Here is a 24,454-nt window from a genome sequence, read left to right on the forward strand (position 1 = left end):
AGTAGCTGCATTCCCTCTGTCACTTCTAGGGTTTGATTGGGACTCTTCAGGCTTTCTTTGAGCTAATAGGTTTCAGGGCCCACAAAATACCTTAGAACGAAAACAGGCCAGTTGGAGTTTGAGTAGTGGTCATTTCCAGTGTTTCCTTACTCAGTCTAGCTCAAAACACTTTTAGACTGCAGAGAGTGTCACACATAACTCATGATTGTGGTCTGAGGTGGATTCTAATCTCCGTACGTAGGCAGAAATACAGTAGACGTAAGTGTGCAGTGAGCATTTTACAGTTGTATCTATCTCCCTGGACCTGTGATAAGGACCTTATCTCATTATGCACATGCGCAGTTCATTAGAATCAGCAGTTTGGCTGGTGACAGGGTAAAGTCTGGACAGGATACACTGCCGGCTGGAAGTGCGATATGCTCATCAATATTGCAGCAATTTTATGACACTGTATAACAATAATTTATATTTTACAGTAGTGTTATGGTTGGGTTAGGGTAGGGGTAGAAATTAAAAAATTCTATTCATTGGGTAATTAAATAGATAACATAGATAATACTCGGTACAACTACTGTTTTTACAGTACATTACTGTGACAGTTGGGTTTAGGGTTGGGGTGAGGGGTGATCATTTTCAAGAGTTTACACTTAGCTGATGATTGATTGATGCTGTCCCGGGAGAGAGCCCTGAGCTCATAAGATCCTCGAGCCCGAGGCTCCCTCTCGTTTGCAAGGCGAGAGGGGAGTTTGAGTTTAGGTAGATCTCGAGAACTCCCCTGCTGTAATAGCTAATGAACAGATTGTGATTGCTATTAAGAGATAACTACTTACTAAGAGCATATCTATGGTGCCGATTTGGAATAGTCAATTAACTCAGCAGGAGGAAACCAGGGAACCCGTGGGAAACCCACATGAGCATGGGGAGAACATGTAAACTCCACACAGGAACGTCGGCTGGCTTGGTAAGGACTAGAACCAAAAACATTCTTGCTGTGAGGCAAAAGTGCTAACCACTGAGCCACCGTGCCACCCATCTAGGAAAGGAGGGGGAGAAAGGGGTGGAAGGGGGGATTCTTCAAAACAAAGATGACTATGGTATGGAACTTAGGGTATTTATAGTGGCTTAGGAATTGTCTGATTGGTGAATCCTGAATTGAATAATGCGGAGCCGGCTGCAAGCAACCTTAAGCTTGTGATCCTCTTGAAATTAGTTTATAAATATATTTCAATTTATTAACGTATGGCCACAACAATATCTGATCTAGCAACAACCTGGTCACAGGAAATGTTCAAAAGCAATCATGATAACTATTTAAAAAAATAAACCAAAATGTTTGCTGCTTAAGGGGCCGATCACACAGAACATGTTTTTTTGCGTTAAGAGAGGCCTTTTGCTTTTTACTGTTGCTAAAATTAGTCGTATCTGGCGCATTGTACTCACAGCTAGAAGAGTAAAACACAGTGCATTCCATCATATTAATGCCATGTTGAAGCAAATGTTTCATCATATTAGAGGTACTTCCTCCCTTGCATGAAATTCTCTTATTTGACCACATGTACTGCATTTAGCAATTGTATCATCTTTTTTTGAGTTGAACTAACCTTTTGAGCATGCTGATCTTTCTTTAAAAGAACTACTGATTTTCCATTTTAATCTCTCTTACGTTACTGCCTCCTATAATAGTTATTTATTATTTTCTCCCTTGTGTTACACATAAATAATTTAGGTTTGTAATTGCTTCTTAAGGAAAGTGTATTATTTGTGTATGTGGCCAGAATAAAAGGGAAAAACTTGCCCATTTTTTCTCTCAAAAAACAAAAATCAATAAGAACTTATTTGTTGAATGGAATCTGAATTACTACAATTCAAATTATTTACAAACCCACTAATGGATGACAGAGAAATGTTAAGGACTGGTTTTAGAGCATTTCCGTGAGGCCATTGATCAGACAGTGTAGACCAGTGGTGCTCAACCCTGTTCCTGGAGATCTACCTTCCTGAAAAGTTCAGCTCCAACCCTGATCAAACACACTTGAGCCAATTAATTAGGACCTGAACAGCACTTGATAATTACAGGCTGGTGTGTTTGATATGGCTTGCAACTGAAATCTGCAGGAAGGTAGATTTCCAGAAACAAGGTTGGTCACCCCTGGTATAGACACACTTGCTTTTGGCCTCTAAAGCCTGCTTAAGCTCTGAGGCTATTGGCCCGGTGTAAGCCCGACTCGCACTGTCCCGACAGGGGAAATGCAGTTACTATGTCACAGCCAGCCTGGGAGGCTCAGCAGGGAAACCCAACACTCGACCTTGGGAGCCCTCTCTCTTGTCACCCTATACCCTCTGTGAGCCTGCTATCAGCGGCAGCAAATCTCCCATTCAGATTCCACAGGCTCCTGCCACTTTGACAGGTCAGGGCAACCTGGAGCGAGATAAGACTGAATCATGAGCCCTAAACCAGCAGGCTCATCTGTCCCAAGAAACCCTATCCAGAGTGCCAAACAAGCTGTAAGCGCTGTATTCAAATGACAAGCCATTAATCATCATTGGGTCATGTTTGCACTAAGAACAACCTTGCTCTCTTTGCACAAATAATGATCACTATTGATTTATAAAAAGAGCCCTGTGATGGCCTTTTTTGCTCTGTGTTTTATTTTTGCTAGCATTTGCCATTGTAAAGATTGGTAATGACAAGAAGGGGAGTAAATATTTGCCCCATTGTGAATGACTGAAAATGATTCAGTCTGCTGATTGATCCTACAATTGTATTATTTAGAGACCATTCATTTACTTTTAGGCTTAGTCCCTTTAATTAAGCTGGGGTCGTACAGCTGTATGATCCGCCAACTTACATGTTTTACGCAGCGGATTCCCTTCCAGCTGCAACCCCTCTCTGGGAAACATCCATACACACTTATACACTACGGACAATTTAGCCTACCCAATTTACCTGTACCGCATATCTTTGGACTGTGGGGGAAATCAGAACACCCAGAGGAAACCCACGCAAATGCGAGGAGAACATGCAAGCTCCACACAGAAACGCCAACTCACCCAGCCGAGGCTCGAACCAGCGATCTTCTTGCTGTGAGGCGACAGCACTATCTACCGCGTCATTGCATCACTATCTACTTCATCACCGCGTCGCCTATTTAGAGACTAGTGTACTGTATTTTGTATTTTAAAAATACAACAAAATACTTTTACAAAGCAGTATGAAATTACTTCGCAGACCTTCCATCAATAGGCATATTCGATTTACCCTTTCCCCATTAAACTGACTTAGTAAACAATGTTTCATAGCAACAGCTTTTCTGCCAACCTGTTCAACTCTACCTCCTACTGTACGACTGTTCTTTTTCGTTTTTACATAAATGTTGTAGATAATTTCATACATCCTTATTATTGTATCTTAACTATTAATATGTATTTTATTACTGTATTATATTTTTATTATTACTATATTGTTATTAATTGTAATTTTAAATAAGTACTTTTTTAAAGAACATTGAGTTATTCCATCTAATATTGATCTCTTAACTCTTTCTGAAGGTAAAACATTTGTATTGTGTCTAAAATTTAGTATAAATATCTCTGAAATAATGGCATCTTTTTTGTTATTTTATACCAAAAAAAAAAAAAAAATAGGTAAATTTAGAATAAATTTCATCAGCGGTATAAAACTAAATCCTTTTTTACTCAAACACAAAACTAATAACTTAAAAACTGAAAATTTTAGGTCTTCGGGTGGTGATTTGTACCAACATAGGCTCATTCTCAAAACGTAGCCTTATATACATTTCTAAAGATTGTGAATTATGTAGCCAGAGGAACATATGGCTGCATTTGGTCTTTAAAACAAACGCTACGGGGCAGTATGACACCATTCCTTTTCATGATAGCAGCTGACCGATTATGAACAGCTTTTCCGCTATTACCAGCAGCGTATGTCAGCGGACTTGAGATGCAGAGAAGACTTGACCTCGTTGACAGGGTTTGAGTCTGGCGAAGAACGGTTCCAGAAAGCAGGTAAAACAAAAACAGAAGCCGAAAAATAAAACAAACTAGAAAATAACAGATTTAGAATGTGGTAAAATCTGAAAATTTGGTAGAAATCAGCCGGCTTTTCTTTTTCTGGATTGCTTTTTTTAAAACACAGTCGGTTGGGTTTAATGAAGAGGGAGGGTGGGTGAATCGGTCAGTCGGTCGGTCGGTCAGTCAGTCGACAGCTACCTCTGCTGAGAGGCTCACTTCTCAAGCGAGGAGAGCAGGCACGAATGGAACTCGCAAGAAAAATTTGAGATCTCAAAAAGCGTACACAGCGGCCTCTGGTGGATTCGCGAAAACAAATACTGTAAAAAAACATAACTCCTGGGATGTATTTGGCACTCTCCAGAAATGTATATAGGAGTACATTTTTTGAATGAGCCTGGGTTGTTTTTTTCCCATAGTCAAAAACTCAACAAAAAAAAAAGAAAAAAAAAAAAGAAAATACTTTTTCTAAATATCTTTATTGTCACTTTTGAAAAATGTCATCCTCGTTGAATAATGTTTGTTATTCTAAACACATCACTTATTTTGGTCAAAAAATTTACATTTTGGAAGAAATGTAATCAGAATAGCCGTTTCTGCAACAGTTTACTTCAAAGCATTGGTATGCATCTTGACAACCCACGCCAGCCTCTGCACAAGTGCTCAAGTGCAGCCACGAGTCTCTCATGATCAGCCTGGAGAGCTGGAGAGTGATTTTTTGATAGCGGGCCATTAATGATCACCTCTCACTGGGACTTTCTGGATGGAAGGTGTGGGTGGATGAGCTCCTCAGAGAATCCTTCAGTTTTACATGCATGCTGAGTGTGATGACCTGTCATATGGCCACACAAGACTGAGGGTAACAAACACACGCACACATTCGCTCAGACACACACACACACACACACACACACACACACACACAAACACATACACGCACATTCGCTCAAACGCGCACATTCGCTCAGACCCAAACAATACACTCCTGCTCCTTCACTAGCTGACAAGCACGCACCTTGCTCAACTACACGCATACAAACAGGCAAAACATCCATAAGAACTTTAGGTAATTAGAGACTGACAACTTCTCTTTATTTCATATCTTTATTTATAAAATAAGTTCCAAATATTACATGTCACAATTTCTTTCAGTTTCGGTACATTGTTTACTGGTTTGGAGTGCACACATTCTAGTTTACATTTAGTACTGTTTCTGTTATTTGTTTACTTATGGTTATTTCTGTTGAGTTAAAGTTACCGGAGGGTGCAGTGGAGGATGATGCTGTGGTCCGCTGGATCGGCCGTCATGTTTACTGGCAAAGGGCTGGTTCCTGTGTGCGTCAAAGATTTATGTCCGGGTGATCCCGCGTGGCGGAACCAATGTGCCGAAATGATAAGGGGGGGGGAAAGTTTACTTTTTGAATGTTTTTCTATATTACTTGTTTGTTTAATTTAAATAATTTGTTTATTTTTAGTAATTATGTCTTGTATTTTGTAAATGTCTTTGTTTAGAATTAGTTTGATTAGTAAATATTATATTTATAATTGTTATGTTTTATTGTTTCACCTATGTTGTTTAAGTGGATCCACCGTTTGTGTATAAATACTCTGTAGTTGTTTCATTTTGGTAGGTCAGTTTGGTTGTGTTTAGACTTCCTGAATTTCTGTTATATTTTTGTTGACCTCAATTTGTTTTCCAACTAGTTTTTATGTTGGATTATTGGTTTGTTTAAGTTAAATAAATATTTTTTGGCCTTAATTTTCCTGTGTCCTCGTGCCTTACCGCTGGGCTATCTCACATATGGTGTCAGAAGGTGGATTTTAATAGAGGACACAGGTTTTTTTTGTTTCCCTCTCCATAGCCTCAGTACATTGAGTTGCCATGAGCCGTCAGCAAAAGAAGGGGCCCATGAAGCCAGTTTCTGTGGAGCAAGAGGAGGAGCAAGGAAGGCCTGCAGAGGAGGAAATGGAGCGCAAGGATAAAGATGAGATGGCAAGTAGAGAGCCAACTTTGGCTGATTTAACAAGTTTGTTTAGTGCGCATATGGCAAAAATGGATTCCAGGGAGGCGGTCAGAAAGCAGGAGCACATAGATCAAGAACGACGGTTTAAAGCATTACAACATCAGTTCAGTTTATTACAAATGGAAGTTCAGGCCCGCACCTCGCCTACATCTGATGCCTGCCACATTGATACACATTCTCTAGATGTGCATGGTGCTCAAGCAGATACTGATAATCAGCAGTTTACCTCCCCAAATGTCTTCCACTCAAATGCTGACCTTATTGATGATCGCTTCCCACCACCAAGATTTCGGGAACCTCGATTAGAGAAGTTGGCTGATTCTGATGATATAGAGCACTTCTTAATAACTTTTGAACGAATCGCTACAGCCTGTCGCTGGCCTAAAGCTGACTGGGCATTTCATTTGATCCCTCTATTAACTGGCAGGGCAAGAGCTGCATATGTCCAAATGGACCTGGATGACTCTACTGAGTATGATAAGGTTAAAGCTGCCATCTTGGTAAAGTATGACATAAATGCTGAAACTTATAGGCTGAGATTTCGTTCCCTCACTGTTCTCCCTTCTGAGGCTCCCAAGGAGTTGTATACCAGACTTAAAGACCTGTATGGAAAGTGGATTAAGCCCAAAGGAAAAACTACTGAAGAGGTAGGAGAAATAATTATTTTAGAACAATATCTGCGAATGCTTTCTCCTGAACTTCAGGTCTGGATAAGGGAGCGTGACCCCACGACAGCAGCAGAGGCTGCTGCCTTAGCGGATGTCTTTGTGGCAGCAAGGGGGAAGAATCAGTCCTGGGGCAGGAAAACAAGCAGTGAGGCACGAAGACCACCCTTTCCTCAATTTCAACCAAAATCCATGGCTGGATTGGGTAAGACTCCTAAGGGAGGTTCCCCAGAAATGAAACCTGCTATGACTCTGAGAAGACCAGTGGTCTGCTATCTCTGTGGACAAGAGGGGCACACAAAACCTGTTTGTCCAAGGAATGTAGTTAAACCGACTAATCTGTGTTATGTTCCTAGAGGTTGGGAGGATAAAGCCCAGAAGCCAAATTCCTTGCTGCATGCCATCACTGTGAAAGTGAATGGTAAAGAGTTTCCTGCTCTGATTGATACTGGGAGTGACCAGACACTGGTGAGTCGGAAGGTTGTGGCTCCATCTTCAGTTAATGCAAGTAATAAGCTTTCCATTTGCTGTGTTCACGGTGATGAGAGATTGGTGCCTACTGCAGATCTATATCTGGCTGTTAACAACCAACCCTACTTGCTAGAGGTGGGGGTAGTTGATAATCTTCCCTATCCTGTAGTGTTAGGACGAGATTTGCCAGTGCTTTTAGATCTTATCCAGCCCATGTCACAGTGCAATATGGTACTTACTAGAGCCAAGGCAAAACGGCAAGATGAACCAGCACAAGCTCTGTCAATGTTGCCATTTTATAATGCTGATCTAGAAACCAGTCCTCCAAAACCCAAGACGACTAGACGACAAAGGAGACATGCAAAGTTGCAATATAATGCCTCTCGTCTGCCTGCAGGTGAAGTAGATGGTCTTAATCCACAAATGAAATTACCCACTAACATTAGTGAATTGCAGCGAAATGACACCAGTCTTGTTGCATATTTCGAGCAAGCAAACCAGATGGAGATGGGTGATAAAGTGATGAATGATAACTGTGAGCGATTTATGATTTCAGAGAACATAGTCTACCGTCAGATTGGATCAGTGAAACAGCTGATTGTTCCAAAGGAGGCTCGGGAACTTGTTCTTCACTTGAGCCACTCAATCCCATGGGCTGGCCACCTAGGGGTAAGGAAAACCATAGAACGGATCAAGAAGTATTTCTACTGGCCTGGTCTGAAGGCTGATGTTGTTCAGTATTGCAAGAGCTGCCCTGAGTGTCGATTGGTATCTCTCCATCATCCACCTCGAGTACCACTACAGCCACTTCCTCTGATTAGTACTCCGTTTGAAAGACTGGGCATGGATATCGTTGGCCCAGTAGAAAAAAGCAGCTTGGGTAATCGATTTCTGCTGGTTATCACAGATTATGCTACAAGGTACCCAGAGGTATTCCCTTTGAAATCTATGAAAGCAAAGAACGTGGCAACCTGTTTAATCCAGTTCTGTTCCAGAGTCGGGTTACCCCGTGAAATTCTTACTGACCAAGGGACTAACTTTATGTCTACTCTGTTGAAGCAGGTCTACCAGTTGCTGGGTATTAAGAGTCTGCGCACCACTCCATACCATCCGCAGACTGATGGGCTCACTGAGCGGTTTAATCAAACGTTGAAGCAGATGCTCAGAAAGTTTGTTGATGAGACTGGTAAGAATTGGGACCAGTGGCTCCCCTATATACTTTTTGCTTATCGGGAGGTTCCCCAAGCATCAACTGGGTTTTCTCCCTTTGAGCTTTTGTATGGGCATGAAGTTCGGGGACCTTTGACCCTACTTAAAGAGATGTGGGAAGGTATTAAAGGAGACCGGGAGCCTACTAATGTTGTGGCTTATGTCTTGCAAATGCGGGAGCGTCTGGAGAAAATGAGAGCTTTGGCAAGAACCCATATGGCGGAGGCCCAGAAACGCCAACGAACATGGTATGATCAGCGAGCACGTGAAAGAGAATTTGTGAGTGGGGAAAAGGTGTTGGTGATGTTGCCTAGCAAGGAGAACAAGCTTTTGGCCAAGTGGCAGGGCCCTTTTAATATCAAGAGCCGGCTAGGCCCTACAACTTATGAAGTGGCAACTCCAGGTCAGGAGCATGCCAGCAGAATACTGCATGTGAATCTGTTAAAAAAGTGGGTGCCCCGTTCTGAACAGGTACTGCTTGTATGCCGTGTCCAAGGAGATGAGGAGTGTGAGGATCAATATCTGCCTCAGCCAACATCTGCTGACATTAGGCTGGACCATCTGCCTGAAAAACAACGAAGACAGGTTAGCACTCTTTGCAATCCTCAAATATTTTCTGAGTTGCCGGGTCACACCTCTCTGATCCAACATGATGTGATCCTGAAACCTGATGTTGCGGTTAGACGTATGAGTTACAGAATACCTGAGAAATTGCAAGAGGCCTTGAAGGAGGAAGTGGACTTTATGCTGAGCCTAGGGATCATTGAACCTTCCCAGAGTGAGTGGTGCCATCCAGTGGTCCTGGTTCCAAAAAAAGATGGAAACATACGATTTTGCATTGATTTCCGGTACTTGAATTCTGTATCACAGTTTGATTGCTATCCTACTCCCCGTATTGATTCATTAATAGATCGATTGGGCAAAGCAGTATACCTGACCACACTGGATCTTTCTAAAGGATACTGGCAAATACCTTTGACTGAACGGGCCCGGCCTTTGACAGCATTTAGGACACCGTGGGGCCTATTCCAGTTCCGATTTCTTCCCTTTGGCCTGCATGGGGCACCGGCAACATTTCAGAGGCTTATGGACCAGGTATTGCAAGGGTTAACGTTTGCTGCAGCTTATCTTGATGATATTATAATTTACAGTACAACCTGGGAGGAGCACATGCAACATCTCCATGAAGTCTTCCAACGGCTCCAAAGAGCTGGTCTGACTGCTAATCCTGCGAAGTGTGCCATAGCCCGGAAAGAGGCAGAATACCTGGGCTTTGTCATTGGCAATGGAGTGGTGCGACCACAGATTAAGAAGATTCAGGCACTGGAAGAATGTCCTTTACCACAGACACGTAAGGAGTTAAGATCATTTCTTGGAATGGCAGGCTTCTATAACCGCTTTATTCCTAACTTCTCCAGTAGAGCTGCTACCCTGACTGACATGGTGGGTGTCCGGTGCCCGAATCAATGCCAATGGACTGAAGAGAGGATGGCTGCATTTAAAGACATACAGACTGCATTGACAACCAACACTGTTCTGTATAATCCAGACTTCACCAAAGAATTTATTGTGCAGACAGACGCCTCTGAAAGAGGTTTAGGAGCAGTACTGTTACAGGGATCCCCAGGTGAGCGACGACCTGTAGTCTTCATTAGCCGCAAACTCTTTCCAAGAGAAACCCGTTATTCCACAATTGAGAAGGAATGTTTGGCGGTGAAATGGGCCTTAGACTCCTTGAGATATTATTTGCTTGGAAGAGAATTCGTACTGGAAACGGACCACAAAGCACTCCAATGGCTGGAAAGAATGAGAGATACTAATGGGCGAATCACGAGGTGGTACCTGGCCATGCAACCATTCCGATTTAAGGTCCACCACGTTCCTGGCAAGGCAAATGTAACTGCTGACTATCTTTCCCGTTGTGCCAGCGAGACGCCCGAAGGGAGGGGGTGTGTGATGACCTGTCATATGGCCACACAAGACTGAGGGTAACAAACACACGCACACATTCGCTCAGACACACACACACACACACACACACACACACAAACACATACACGCACATTCGCTCAAACGCGCACATTCGCTCAGACCCAAACAATACACTCCTGCTCCTTCACTAGCTGACAAGCACGCACCTTGCTCAACTACACGCATACAAACAGGCAAAACATCCATAAGAACTTTAGGTAATTAGAGACTGACAACTTCTCTTTATTTCATATCTTTATTTATAAAATAAGTTCCAAATATTACATGTCACAATTTCTTTCAGTTTCGGTACATTGTTTACTGGTTTGGAGTGCACACATTCTAGTTTACATTTAGTACTGTTTCTGTTATTTGTTTACTTATGGTTATTTCTGTTGAGTTAAAGTTACCGGAGGGTGCAGTGGAGGATGATGCTGTGGTCCGCTGGATCGGCCGTCATGTTTACTGGCAAAGGGCTGGTTCCTGTGTGCGTCAAAGATTTATGTCCGGGTGATCCCGCGTGGCGGAACCAATGTGCCGAAATGATAAGGGGGGGGAAAGTTTACTTTTTGAATGTTTTTCTATATTACTTGTTTGTTTAATTTAAATAATTTGTTTATTTTTAGTAATTATGTCTTGTATTTTGTAAATGTCTTTGTTTAGAATTAGTTTGATTAGTAAATATTATATTTATAATTGTTATGTTTTATTGTTTCACCTATGTTGTTTAAGTGGATCCACCGTTTGTGTATAAATACTCTGTAGTTGTTTCATTTTGGTAGGTCAGTTTGGTTGTGTTTAGACTTCCTGAATTTCTGTTATATTTTTGTTGACCTCAATTTGTTTTCCAACTAGTTTTTATGTTGGATTATTGGTTTGTTTAAGTTAAATAAATATTTTTTGGCCTTAATTTTCCTGTGTCCTCGTGCCTTACCGCTGGGCTATCTCACACTGAGACACATCTCCACACCTCCAGAAACATACGCTCTTGTATGCGGAGCTTTGGCATTATAGCAATTTAACTCTAATCACCATAATGAAAAGAATAACTATTATCCAAGTGCCAACTCTGACACCATAACTTGCTTCTGGGTACGGATGAAAGGGTTTTCTGAATCTCGCAAACTTGTCGCAAACATGTTTTGTAAATATTTGAGAGCACTGAAAGATTAGGGAAAATCATTATGGTGAAGAAAGACGTACACATGTATACACAAGACGAGAGTAAAATCTAACAGCACTGCAGTTTAAAAAAGAAGTTGGAATCTACTTTGTATCTACAAAAAAAATAGTAATTTAGATTATTCATTCAATAACCAAGTAATCTAATTTATAATAATAATTACATCATAATATTTTAATAATTTAATCAGATTTCAACTAAATTATTTAGTTATGCAAAGTGTAAGTTAATATTTGTAGTCAGTTTGAGATGACCAGAAATGTTAGGTTTATTGAATTAAAAATAATTAATGTATTATATTTTTTACAGTGTTACTATAAATCATATTTAAATAAAAAAAATATTCAAATCATGTTTCAGCACAATCATTACATATTTCAAAACAAACATTTCCATTTCATACATTATTACAATCATTTCATTTGAGAATTCTTTTGAAAGGGGCAGGTATCAATTAGCTCATTTAAATTTAAAGGCGCACACCACTTCTATTTTAATGATCTAAGTCTAAAGCGCATTTAGGGCATTAAGTGCAAAAGCATTAAGGGCATGTCCGAGTCCACTTTTATAACACTCTCTGCGCCCCAGCGCATGGTCTAACAGGGTTGTGCTTATTCTCTTAATGAGTTATGGGTGTGTTTTGAGCATAACGTGCATTAAATCAAAGTCTCTTCTCCCATTCCCTTTAAGAGTCAGTTGTGTCGCGCCATGGCGCATTTGCTATTTATATAGAGGACTCTGTAAGAGGAAAAACTGAACGCTTCACTAGCAAAAAAACAGTTAAAGACTATCTGCTGTGCAAGGAAAAAGAGTGAGCCTCCTCCATTTGGCCTCTTTACATTCTCTTTATTTTACTTTTACTTTTTATTTTACTCCTTTACTTTTGTGGATATGAAAACGGTATTGTACGCACTTTACTGAAGACATCCGCTAGCCTTTTTGCTCAATCAAACTAGTTATTAAAAATGAGCTGAAACAACACAATTTTTGAGATTTCATTGGGAAAACTTAATATTTTTAAGTTCACTCCACATAAATTTGTTAAAAGTGTTAAGTTAACTTATTCAATTTGTGTTGGGACATGAATGAATTGTGTGGAACCCTGTATTTTTTGTAGTGTACGTAATTAACTTTGTTAGTTAGGCGCAAAAATTTGTTTCTAAACTATTTCTAAAGTCAGTTCTAATTTCCAGCAAATTAATAAATTAACAATAATAACAAAGTGTGCTTAAAAAACTGAGTTATATCCAAACACACGTCCTATTATTATGCACCATATGGTGATGCTTACGTCTTAAAATTCCGACAGGTGGACAAATCTAAACTTGTTTTTATTAAAGCAAATATAAATATGCGTATAATAAATAATACTGCTAATACTAATAACATTATGCAAATGAAAATTGTCATGAATAAACTGAAGCAGGTTTCAGTTGGTCAATGCCGCGGTCAGTTCCACAAAATAGCATTGCGCCAACAATGCGCCTTAACACACCTCCTTTATAGACCAGCACACCCATCAGTCCACAAAGTAGCATAAATGGATTTGCTATTTAAACAACATGGCACAAAACATGAAAATAGCTGCTGCGCTGGTCTGAAAAAAGCAAAACAATCGTGCCAAACACACCAAAAATTGGGCCTTGAGTCTTTCTCCTCTTACCAAAACAGGCACATTTGACGTATAAGCATTATTTGCAGTTGAAATTTCACAAACACATTCTGGGGATTACATGTATTACATATTGTCAAAAGAGTCATCATATGACCCCTTAAATAGATCTGGAAATAGAGACACTTTATGTTGTAGCTTAACGTCTTTTTTAGTCAGTGTAGAGTACAGCAGCTAAACGTTGTGTGCCAAACCACACTTCCAGACAGCAGATGCACAGAAAGAGTCAAGATCATGCACTCGTTTACACAGAACATGCTCATGTGTACACAAATAGCCAGACAGAAACAGGATGCAGGAACTCGAAACAAGATGTCAACCATTTTCATCTCAGCACTATAAAACTACACTGAAAAAAGCCTCATTGGATTCATTTAAATATATTGCTTCTATAACTTCTTACACCTAAAAAAATTAGTTTTTCCAATTTATTTATTACAGAAAAACTAAAATAAATTAACTACGTAATTCATGTATTTGTAACATGCTGAAGTACTAGTTTAAGTTTTCACTTTGTGTATGTAAAAAATGCTGCGCATGTGATGATTAAACAACGATCTGTCACGATGTACAAAGGCACATTTTTGTAATATATATTTAAAAACATATATAAGGGATGTCCTGATTTTTGTGCTGCCAATCTGCATGACCCGAGTTATTTTCAACCCAGGCTCATTGTAAATAATTGCCAAAGTCTACATTTCTGCAAAAACTAAAATAAAGTCTGCTCTGAGTACTTTCAAAAAATGACTTTTGCTGCTTGTTCAAACTACTTATTTAAAATGAGTTAAAACAACATCATTCTTATGTTTTTTTGGAAAACCTAATTGTTTTATGTTCAATCCACTTAAATTAGTAAAAATAATTTAACTTAGTTTGCGTACAGTACATTGCACATTTCAGATGACAAATACGATCCACAAATATGAATCACAATGTGATACTTGTGTTTTCTTAGTTCTCAGAATGTTGTATTTGGATTTTACAGCAAGAAAGGATAAGAGATAGGGTTTAAACAAAGTTATCAACATGCTGACCTAGTCGATTAATATCATTAAAGAATTGCAAACATTTTTTGTATTGCAAGTTTTCTAAAATATTGTTGATTTAGTCAAATGAGGCACTTTAATAAAATGTATCTGCTTATTGCATTTCCAAAATGTGTTCTAGTGTAAATATGCACATTGGAAGTAAGGTTAAAAACTCTTGTTTAGTTTTCTTTTTACATATTATTAGGTGCATATATAGTAGTATTAATGTACTATAGTATTTTGTATTGTTCAAATTGACTATCCTTTCATTATGTTCATGGCAGTTTTTTCCCCATTGACTTCCATTATAACCAAATTTTATTATTGCAAACCCATCACACCAAATAATCATGCATTCGTGATTGTTGGTGGATTTCCCTGTTGAGAAGAGGTGAAATTTGTAACTTTTTTTTTTACAATTGGTTATTAGTTGGCACTGGTTGGTGCTATGGCTTTGCAAGTCAATGGAGCAAACACCGCCACAAACATACTGAAAGAGTAGTACGTTTGCCCAAAGTGTATTGTTCAGCCTTTTTAAAAATTCCAAAACGTTTCCCCAAAATATGTGTCACGCAAGAGTTAGGAAAACAGCCTTAAAATCCAACAGACACAAATTATTGAATGTTTTCTTTACACTAGGACAAAAACAAAAACTGGTAACACTTTAGTTTGAGTCACAAATCATGCTATTATCCACTGGCTTATTACCTGCCTATTATTAAGAAATTAACTGTTCATTAGAAGGGGGGAGCAGGGCACTAAGAAACACTTTTTAGTTTTGACCAAATAGTGAACAAAGTAATGGGGTTAGACAAACTATATTTTTTTACCAACAACACACGAGTCTCCCCTACAAATGAGCACTCATATTGTTTGCCAGACCTATGGTTTCTGTGTAGTATTACCAAAAATGCCATGAGAAAAAATTTTACTATTTACCCCACCTGCGGGGCAAGTTGTAACAGACAGAGGATTAGTTGTATCACATGCTTAAAAATTCAGATTTCACACAATTCATTTAAATTCAGTTTAAGTAAATTTCCTCAGTACTTAACACATTTTTGTTCCACATACCACAGTATATTCATTTATTTATCTATTGGATAAACACATTTGGATTTATTTGCATTATTATCCATTATAATACAATACATTTTGTTAGATTATTCACAATACAGTATATTTTTTTTTCTATAAAAATATTTCTATTACAATATATAATATACAATATATATATATATATATATATATATATATATATATATATATATATATATATATATATATATATATATATATATATATATATATATATAAATAAGTGTGTTTTTTGTTTCAAAATGGTTCCATCTTCTAGCCTAAAAGACAGTACTCACAACATTATAAGATTTTATTTACATACTTGCACAGATTTGTTTTAAATTAACAAAATATCGACTAGGGTGAGGCAGTGGCGCAGTCAGTAGGTAGTGCTGTCGCCTCACAGCAAGAAGGTCGCTGGTTCAAACCTCGGCTCAGTTGGCGTTTCTGTGTGGAGTTTGCATGTTCTCCCTGCCTTCGCGTGGGTTTCCTCCGGGTGCTCCGGTTTCCCCCACATTCCAAAGACATGCGGTACAGGTGAATTGGGTAGGCTAAAATTGTCCAGTGTATGAGTGTGTGTATGAATGTGTGTGGGGATGTTTCCCAGAGATGGGTTGCGGCTGGAAGGGCATCCGCTGCGTAAAAACTTGCTGGATAAGTTGGCGGTTCATTCCGCTGTGGCGACCCCGGATTAATAAAGGGACTAAGCCGCCAAGAAAATGAATGAATGAATATCGACTATAATAAAAATACTTAGTACACTGCCTGATAAAAGTCTTGTCGTTGATCCCAGTTGTAAGAGCAACAAATAATAACTTGCATCCAAATCATTACAAATACTGCAGAAGACCTTCTGGAACCCGCATGGACTCAAGATTCTGACAGAAATCAGTCAAGCTTGATGAAGGAAAAATCATGATTCGGGCGGAGTTACATTCAGTATGGGGCCGTGCGAGAGATCTGAAGTGTGGATGGCAACATCAAAAGCTTCATGCATTAGGCCAACTAAGACATTTGTGCTGCCCATCACATTACAAACCACAGGAGGGTAAATTCTTCAGGAAGATAGCACTCCCACTCATACTTCAGCCTCCAAACCAAAGTTCCTGAAAGCAAAAAAGGTCTAGGTGCTCCAAGATTGGCCAGCCCAGTCACCAGATATGAACACTATTAAGCATGTTAAGATTAAGATGAATCTGAAAAATCTTGATGAACTCTAAGGGTCCTGCAAGAACGCTTTGTTTGCCATTCCAGATGACTTTATTGATAAGTTGTTTAGGTCATTGCAGAGATGTATGGATGCAGTCGTCCAAGCTCATGGGAGTCAAACACAATATTAATTCGTTTTCCACCGCAACATGACTTTATAATCTATAATGCACATTATTCCTAATAAGTTACAAGACTTTCAAGAAAAGTCAGACCTTACTTAATGAAATAATTATAAATCTAGGCATAAATATATTTTATTTTGGTAAAATAAGCACAATCTAGAGGCATTTGCCTTTCATATTAGCCACTTCTGATACCAAAAAATCAACTAGAAGTCCAGTTATTTACTATTCCTAAAACTTCGATAGGCAACAGGACTTTTACCAGGCAGTGTGTGCTGCAAAAATGTTTTTTTCTGTGTTTCTCATCCAAATTTTGCCAAACATTTTCAATAAATGACAAGAAGACATCTGTCAACACTGTGATGAAAATCTCAACCCTGAGCAAATACCTTAAAACTATTACATTTTACCCCACATTACTTTGTGCCCTGCACTCAACTAGTTATAAAGTATGATTTTATTCTACGTCCCGAATCCTACCCAAAACCTAAAACTAGCTTCTCCATTACTATTAATAAGCAGCTAACTAGTTGATTAAGCTAGTAATGTTAAGTTAATGATTTGTTCATTCATTCATTTTCTTTTCGGCTTAGTCCCTTCATTAATCCAGGGTCGCCACAGCGGAATGAACCGCCAACTTATCCAGCACGTTTTTTTTCTACGCAGCGGATGCCCTTCCAGCTGCAACCCATCTCTGGGAAACATCCACACTCATACACTACGGACAATTTGGCCTACCCAATTCACCTGTACCGCATGTCTTTGGACTGTGGGGGAAATCGCAGCACCAGGAGGAAACCCCCCGAACGCTAGGAAAACATGCAAACTCCACATAGAAATGCCAACTGAGCCAATTGGCTCGAACCAGCAACCCAGCGACCTTATTGCTGTGAGGCGACAGCATTACCTACTTTGCCACTGCGTCGCCTTAATGATTTGTTAGTACAGTAAATTGGAGAATTGTGACTTAAAGTAAAGTGTTAATTTAAAAAAGTTTATGAATAGCCTTCAGTCTATGCAAAATTAAAAGAAATACTTTCCAATTAATATACCCAACACACCTGAACAATACAAGTGAATACACCATAAAACTTTGTTATCATGGTGAATCAGAGTTGCTCATCCTCCCCATATGCCTTCTGACTGACAGAGACTGCGTTTCTCAGATGTTACACTATCTGTTTGGTTAGCAGTAACGTGACTCATAATAACTGGTAAGCAGCACATCATGGGTTCAGTCACAGGATGACAAACACACACACACACACACACACAAATAGCTGCTTTCTCACTGACTGTACATCTTGCACTTGTCAAAAGCAAGCTAAGACCTGCTGATCTGTAGAGACGTCAACATGTGAAAGAACCAGCATCCCAGATTTTAAGCGGGCTGGCGGATTCATATCTAGGGAAAGCCCAGTAAACGTGGTCTGCTTTTCATTTAGCGTGGAAATATGATCGTCTGCTGCAGAAGGGGGTCCAGTAAGAGCTGTGGTGGCATGTTAAAAGCGCATCGGAATATTAACATGTCATGTCATTTCGGTAAGGATCGTAAGTCTTCCTTCAGATGCCGTTTCTACCACAGACGTGGGGTCAACTGAGGCAAGATCAGCAAGGGAACAAGACCGCTGGCTGTCTGAAATGTTAGAAGGTCGCCATCTGGTGACCAAAAGTGGAAGTGAACATGCAAAGAAAAGTCAAACGATAACAATGATAGATTTATTCACCATTTGAAGAGTGCCATTTAAACTTTTCTTCTAAAATAAAACCTTTTCTCAGACTCTTGTGTCTAGGTTCAGTAATTTAATTTTGATGGCGATTAATTGGTTATTTTTGTTGCCTTTAATGTGAAATAACAACACCTCTATCTTTAGTTAGCCTTTGAAATGCATACTAAAATGGTTTTAGATACAGTTCTCAGCAAAAGTAAAACCAACGCATTGAAAAAAAAGGGAAAAAATATCAAAAAGCCTGCTCGTTTCTGCAAATACTTGCCTTCATCATGGTAACTAAATAAATGCAAGTGTTTGCTAAAATGCGTAGGCACAGTTTTAAGGAATAGCCACGTGAATAAAGGCTTTTTAAATATTTTCCCACATTTTTCAAGTGCCTTAGACTTACTTTTGCTGTTTATTCTGATGAATCCCTTACCCAGAGTGCATCAACATATTAATTAAACTACCCCTGTGCACGTTTTGTTTGATTTTTGGATGTTTTTAGAAACATTTAACCAATAAGTGCTCAAAATACAATATTAAAAATAACATTTGCAAAAAATTCTATTAAATAATTATTCTATAAGAATTTCCACTATGACAAAATGTTTTTGTGGAATGGAGAGGTTTGATGGAACCATTGATGCTAATAAAATCACTTTTTTAGAGTTTTTGTTTATATGTATATACAAGCCTACATGAAATATGTTCATTAAATGATTACGTGATCATATCTCTTAATATATGAGTAAAACAAAGTGGACCTACATCATACATTACAGTAGGGATGCTCCAATCGATTGGCGGGAGATTGGTATCGGCCGATAATCACATTTAATGACTCAATCTGTAATCTGGCTGATCTTATGAACCAATCGCAAGTGTATGTTTATAAGTTTACAAGAAGATGCATGAGCGCACCTGGCTTACTGAAAAAATTATTCAAAGATGATTTTTTATATTTACTCAATTTGTTTTACGTTAAGTGGTTGTAAACGATTTAATTGTGTTGAATTTAAACAAACAAATTAAGTTGAACATTATTCAATTTAATTTGTTTGTTTAAATTCAATACAAATAAATTGTTTGCAACAGTTCTGCATGCAACACTTTCCCTATAACATGTGAGGAGCTAAATGATGCATGGGGGCATAAGCAATTGCTGCACATGCTACACAGCAGCTTGAATATCCAATAATATAACTTTTTATAATTTATCAATCACAATAAACTAGTTTTTAGGCCTCTTTTTTAAGTAAAGATTTAAAGGTTTTAAGGTTTAAATTTAAAATTTAAAGGTTTGCATTTTATCTTCTTATCAAACTTTTTTTCATTGAGACATGTTGAATTCCTCTTTCATCATTTGCAATGTTTCTAAATTGCAATGTTAATAATTTCTTACCCATTTTTTTTCTGTTTTATCTATTGTTTTCTGTATAGCTGCTTCTGACCACACTAAATAGTTATATAAGACATGTTTAAGATTATATGCATTAACAATAACGTATAGGATTATATGCTGCAGTTTATCCTTAGTTTATTATATTAGGTTAGGAGAGATCTCACTTAAGTATCTTACTAAGAGGGAAATGTGCTTTATGCAATAGTAAAGTTATATAAAGCTTGAAGTATCAGAATAGGTAGTTGGTATCGGTCAATTACCATGACAAGGAATCAGTACTCGGTATCAGCGGCAAAAATCCTAATTGGAGCATCTCTACATAAAAAGTTTATGGTAACATTTTATTTTGATGGTCCATTTGTCTGCTTAATGTTGACACTATTCCCTTAACAGACACATGTCAACTTACACTAACCCTAACTCTAACCTTACAGTCTACTGATAATCTAATGAGAATTAGTTGTCATGTAGATGCAATGCAACAATGTCAACAAAAGCAACCAAAATAATGTGAGACCAAGTTTACAAAATCTGTAATACACACAAAAAGTGATACAAAAAATAGACTGCTAAAATCTATATTTATTTGTCTTTGTTAATGAGATGAAAATGTTGAGGTTCTCTAGATCAGTGGTTCTCAAACGTTTTTCATCAAGTACCACCTTAGAAAAAAATTGTCTCTCCAAGTACCACAAAAATGAGCAGTATTGAAATACAGTAGCATAGTAGGCCCAGTAAAGCAGATACAACTCTGCACAGTTTAAAAACCTGGCAGATTACCTCAGAAATTTAGACTATATATCATATATGGCATATTATATAAATAATTTTTAATCCATTTTGAAATGTATGTAGCATGTACATGACATATTTCATTTCTCCGTGTACCACTAGAAGAAAGCCCGCGTACCACTAGTGGTACACGTACCACAGTTTGAGAACCACTGCTCTAGATGTACTGGATATAGGCAAGTATTTGAGTTAATAATTGTTTTATTCTTTAAAGGTCTGATATCATTTGTTCCACATTTCAAATAAAAGTATTGTCATTAAAAAGTTTTGCAGAAAATGACAGTTGTAGTACAAAGATAAAAGAAATCGGTTATTAGAAATGATTTATCAAAACTATTATGTTTAGAAATGTGTTAAAATATATTTCCATTAAACAGAAATTGAGGGGAAAATATACAGGGGGGGGGCTAATAATTCTGACTTCAACAGCTTGTAAAGAGTTATCTAAAGAGTTATCAGTATTATCTGAATGTCGGTGCGTTCCTGCTTTCAGAAAAAAACAGAAAACATGGTCAAAGATTAATTGGTGCTTCAAATATAAACTGAATTCGCTGAAAGACATGAGGATGAGCAAACAATGACACAATTACATTTTTCTCAAAAGTACATTTCAAAGTATATTACAAACCGATTAGCTTTAAACACTGACCTAATCTAATCCCTTATGTCATCGTTCATATATAACCAACCATCTTCTCATATCTTCTCGTGCACATGGTAGCACTCATAAAAATGAAACAGATGTTCAGCTCCACGTAAAAAAAGAACCAGTAAACTAACTCTGTGTTACTATCCATGTCTTGAAGTGTTTGTATTGGCGTGTATAATGGTAATGGTTATAATGATGACAGCGCACTCATTCTCATCAAAGACACGGTTGAAGAAGGCTTGGCTCGTCCAGCAGGCCTTCATCTTTTCAGCTGCGCGAAACCATGTCAAGCACTTGGCTTCAATCCTCAACTTTCCTTTCACTTAGTGTTTATTGAGGAATTGAAAGGCTTGAGGTCGAGTAACTGTTTTATTTTCTATTCTAACACAAGAGTAAAATGGCGAGTTGATAATTACAAATAGTTTGATGCATCTATTGCATTGATGGTGTTTGGTCTACTTTTGCCATATGTTGCATTTTTAATTCTGTCATAAATACAGATTTAATTCAATTTCTAGGCTATCACATTGTAATGAACATCACTGTCCCATTCACACAATGAAATTCCCACAATTTTATATTTTATTTATTCTTTATTTTTGTAAATTCTGGGTGTGCTTCACACAGAATCAGAATCAGTTTCTTTTGCCAAGTGTGCTTCACACACACAAGGAATTTGTTTTGGCTACAGAAGCTTCCAGTGTACATAAAGTGACAAGTGAAAACACAAAATAAATATGAGAATAAAAGATGATAAACATTAAACAGAGATGCAGTAAGTCCAGAAATCTGGACAGGTGAGTGGGCCTGACAAACCACCTGTAGAAAACACACTCTCTCATCTCTCTGAAACTTTAACCTATGCTAAATTTGCACCAGACACTTTCTCACAATCAACCAAAAGTGCCAGTAAGAATTTTCTTTACAGTGTACTGTATTTTACAGAAAGTAGACATAAAAATTGCAACCATGTATTGCCATTCTCATAATTATGAATGAAAAAATAGATTCATTGCCTTTTCTTTTGTCACATAATTCTGGTATAAATACTTAAATATAGTGCATTTAGCGTACGTATATATATTCTTTTCAAGCAACATTAATTAATGCAGGGAATTACTGGTATGCAATACATTGTTTGGGGAGAGAGAAAAAAAGATGTATTTGGATGGGTTTGATTCACATTCATGATGAGTGTTGACACCTTCAATGTAGTAAATCTGATTAAAACCAAAGGATTATAGCTACATTAGAATTTTTAGATTCCATTCTGTGCTGAATAATTAGCATTTGAATGTAAATAAGATCTGATTCCATTTGACAATAAATCACTTAACTATCAATTTGCAATGATTATCACTGGCTCATTCCTGATAACCGATTTAAAATGCATGAGCTTTATTAGGGAAAATATTCAGTAGTGTTTCTAGTTTATAATTGTATATCATCTTATATCAGAATTATGAGAAATAAACTCTTGTTTTTAGGCCATAAAAAGTTATTCTCACAATCGTATCCTACAATTTTGAGACTATGAGATATAACCATATACATATAGCATTTTATAGTTGTATATGTATATTATAAATACATTTTATATCTCAGACCTTATATCTCACACACTGTAAAAAGTGATTAGTTGACTTTATTTTAAAAAGTAAAAATAAAAGCCCAAAAGTAAAATTTGCAGAATTATAAAAATTAAGTCAACTGAACAGTCAACTTGTTACTTTTAAGGCAATGGACTTACTCACTTTAAGTAACTAATCACTTTTTAAAGTGCGCACTGTAAAAAACTGTTTCACACAATACATTCATGTTGTCCAAACACAAATCCATTAAGTTAACATAAATTAGATTGAACATAAAACAGTTTTCAATCCAGAATTGTGTTGCTTCAGCTAATTTTAAATAAGTTTGAACAAGCAGCAAACATCATTTGCTGAGTGCAAATGGACCTTTTTTCCTGAGAATTCCATCGTTTTTGCTTGCAACTGCAACTTTGACTTTCTCACAAACACAAAACTGCTATAATTGTTAGATTAAAACTTTCTTGTTATTAGACAGGAGGTTTTAATTGCAATCAGTTTTAGGTTGCACTTTATTTTAATAAACAAAGTATATTATACTGTATAACAGTATAACACTGCAAAATGATTGTTCTGCTTGATTGATTTACTGAAATAAGTTGAAACAACACAATTCTTAATGTTTTTGGGACAACTTAATTGTTTTATGTTCAGTCCACATAAATTGGCAAAAAAACAAATACGTTAACCTAATCTATTTGTGCTGGGACAACAATTGTGTGGATGTCTGCATTTTTTAGTGTGTAGACTCAAATTATTTTTGCTGCTTGTTTAATCTGCTTGTTTAAAATGAGCTGAATCAACAATTATTGAGTTCTCTTTTTTTGTGCAACATAATTGTTTTAAGTTCAATGCACTTATATTTGTAAAAAACAATAAGGTTAACTTAATCAATTTGTGTTAGGACATGAAGGAATTTGTGTGGAACCCAGCATTTTTTACAGTGTACAAATCTTGCTGTTAAAAAACCATTAACTAAGGCTTTACCTCAATATACTCCTAATTTCCCGCTTTATAATAGTTATTTAGTAAGGTAGTAATTGAGTTTGGGTAAAGGACTTGGGATGTAGAATCACCTCATATATTGTCAGTTCTAAAAAACCCAATATCTTAAAAACAGACAGGTAAGAAATTAATAGTTAATAGTGGGAATTGGTACTTAAAGTGTTACCCAATTCCATAGCAAAATAAGAAAGCTTCACAAATTTGAATATGCTTAATCTTTCAATGGGATATCAGATCCAATTAAATAACCAAAGTCAGATGCTTCAAACAAGATTTATAATAATGCCAAGTTCAGACTGCACGATTTTTAAAGTAGTCTCGTCACAGATGTTTTCACATGACATGAGTTATATCTGAGTTATATCCTAAAACACCTGCTGTGCCCCATATGGTATAAAACCTGCAGGTGGGCAAATCTAAACTTGTTTTAAATAAAACAAATATAAATATGGATATAATAAATAATACTGCTAATAATAATAACATTATACAAAAGCAAATTGTTGTGAATCAATTGAAAAAGCCTCCCCTGAGATGAAGAAGGCATGAAGTCAGTGGTTTTTATATCTATGTAGGCTAGAAAATAATATGTTTTGTAATATTTTAATCCTTTACATGTATATCCTATATATA

The 24,454-nt window shown here is 37.4% G+C and overlaps 1 protein-coding gene and 1 long non-coding RNA gene across 6 annotated transcripts in view; one reads left to right on the top strand and one right to left on the bottom strand.

Moving 5' to 3' along the window:
• The window catches only part of aig1 (androgen induced 1), a 260,128-nt gene that overhangs the window by 220,281 nt on the left and 15,393 nt on the right, over positions 1–24,454 (top strand). The gene's annotated exons all lie outside the window — the stretch shown is intronic.
• LOC147839407 (uncharacterized) lies at positions 17,445–21,969 on the bottom strand. The gene is made up of 2 exons (XR_015518845.1): positions 19,083–21,969; positions 17,445–18,804 (listed from the first exon to the last, which is right to left on the bottom strand). It is a non-coding gene; the product is annotated as an uncharacterized LOC147839407 (long non-coding RNA).

This window comes from Danio rerio, chromosome 20, assembly GCF_052040795.2.
Source record: "Danio rerio strain M-AB ecotype USA chromosome 20, GRCz13ab, whole genome shotgun sequence".
Taxonomy (NCBI): domain Eukaryota; kingdom Metazoa; phylum Chordata; class Actinopteri; order Cypriniformes; family Danionidae; genus Danio; species Danio rerio.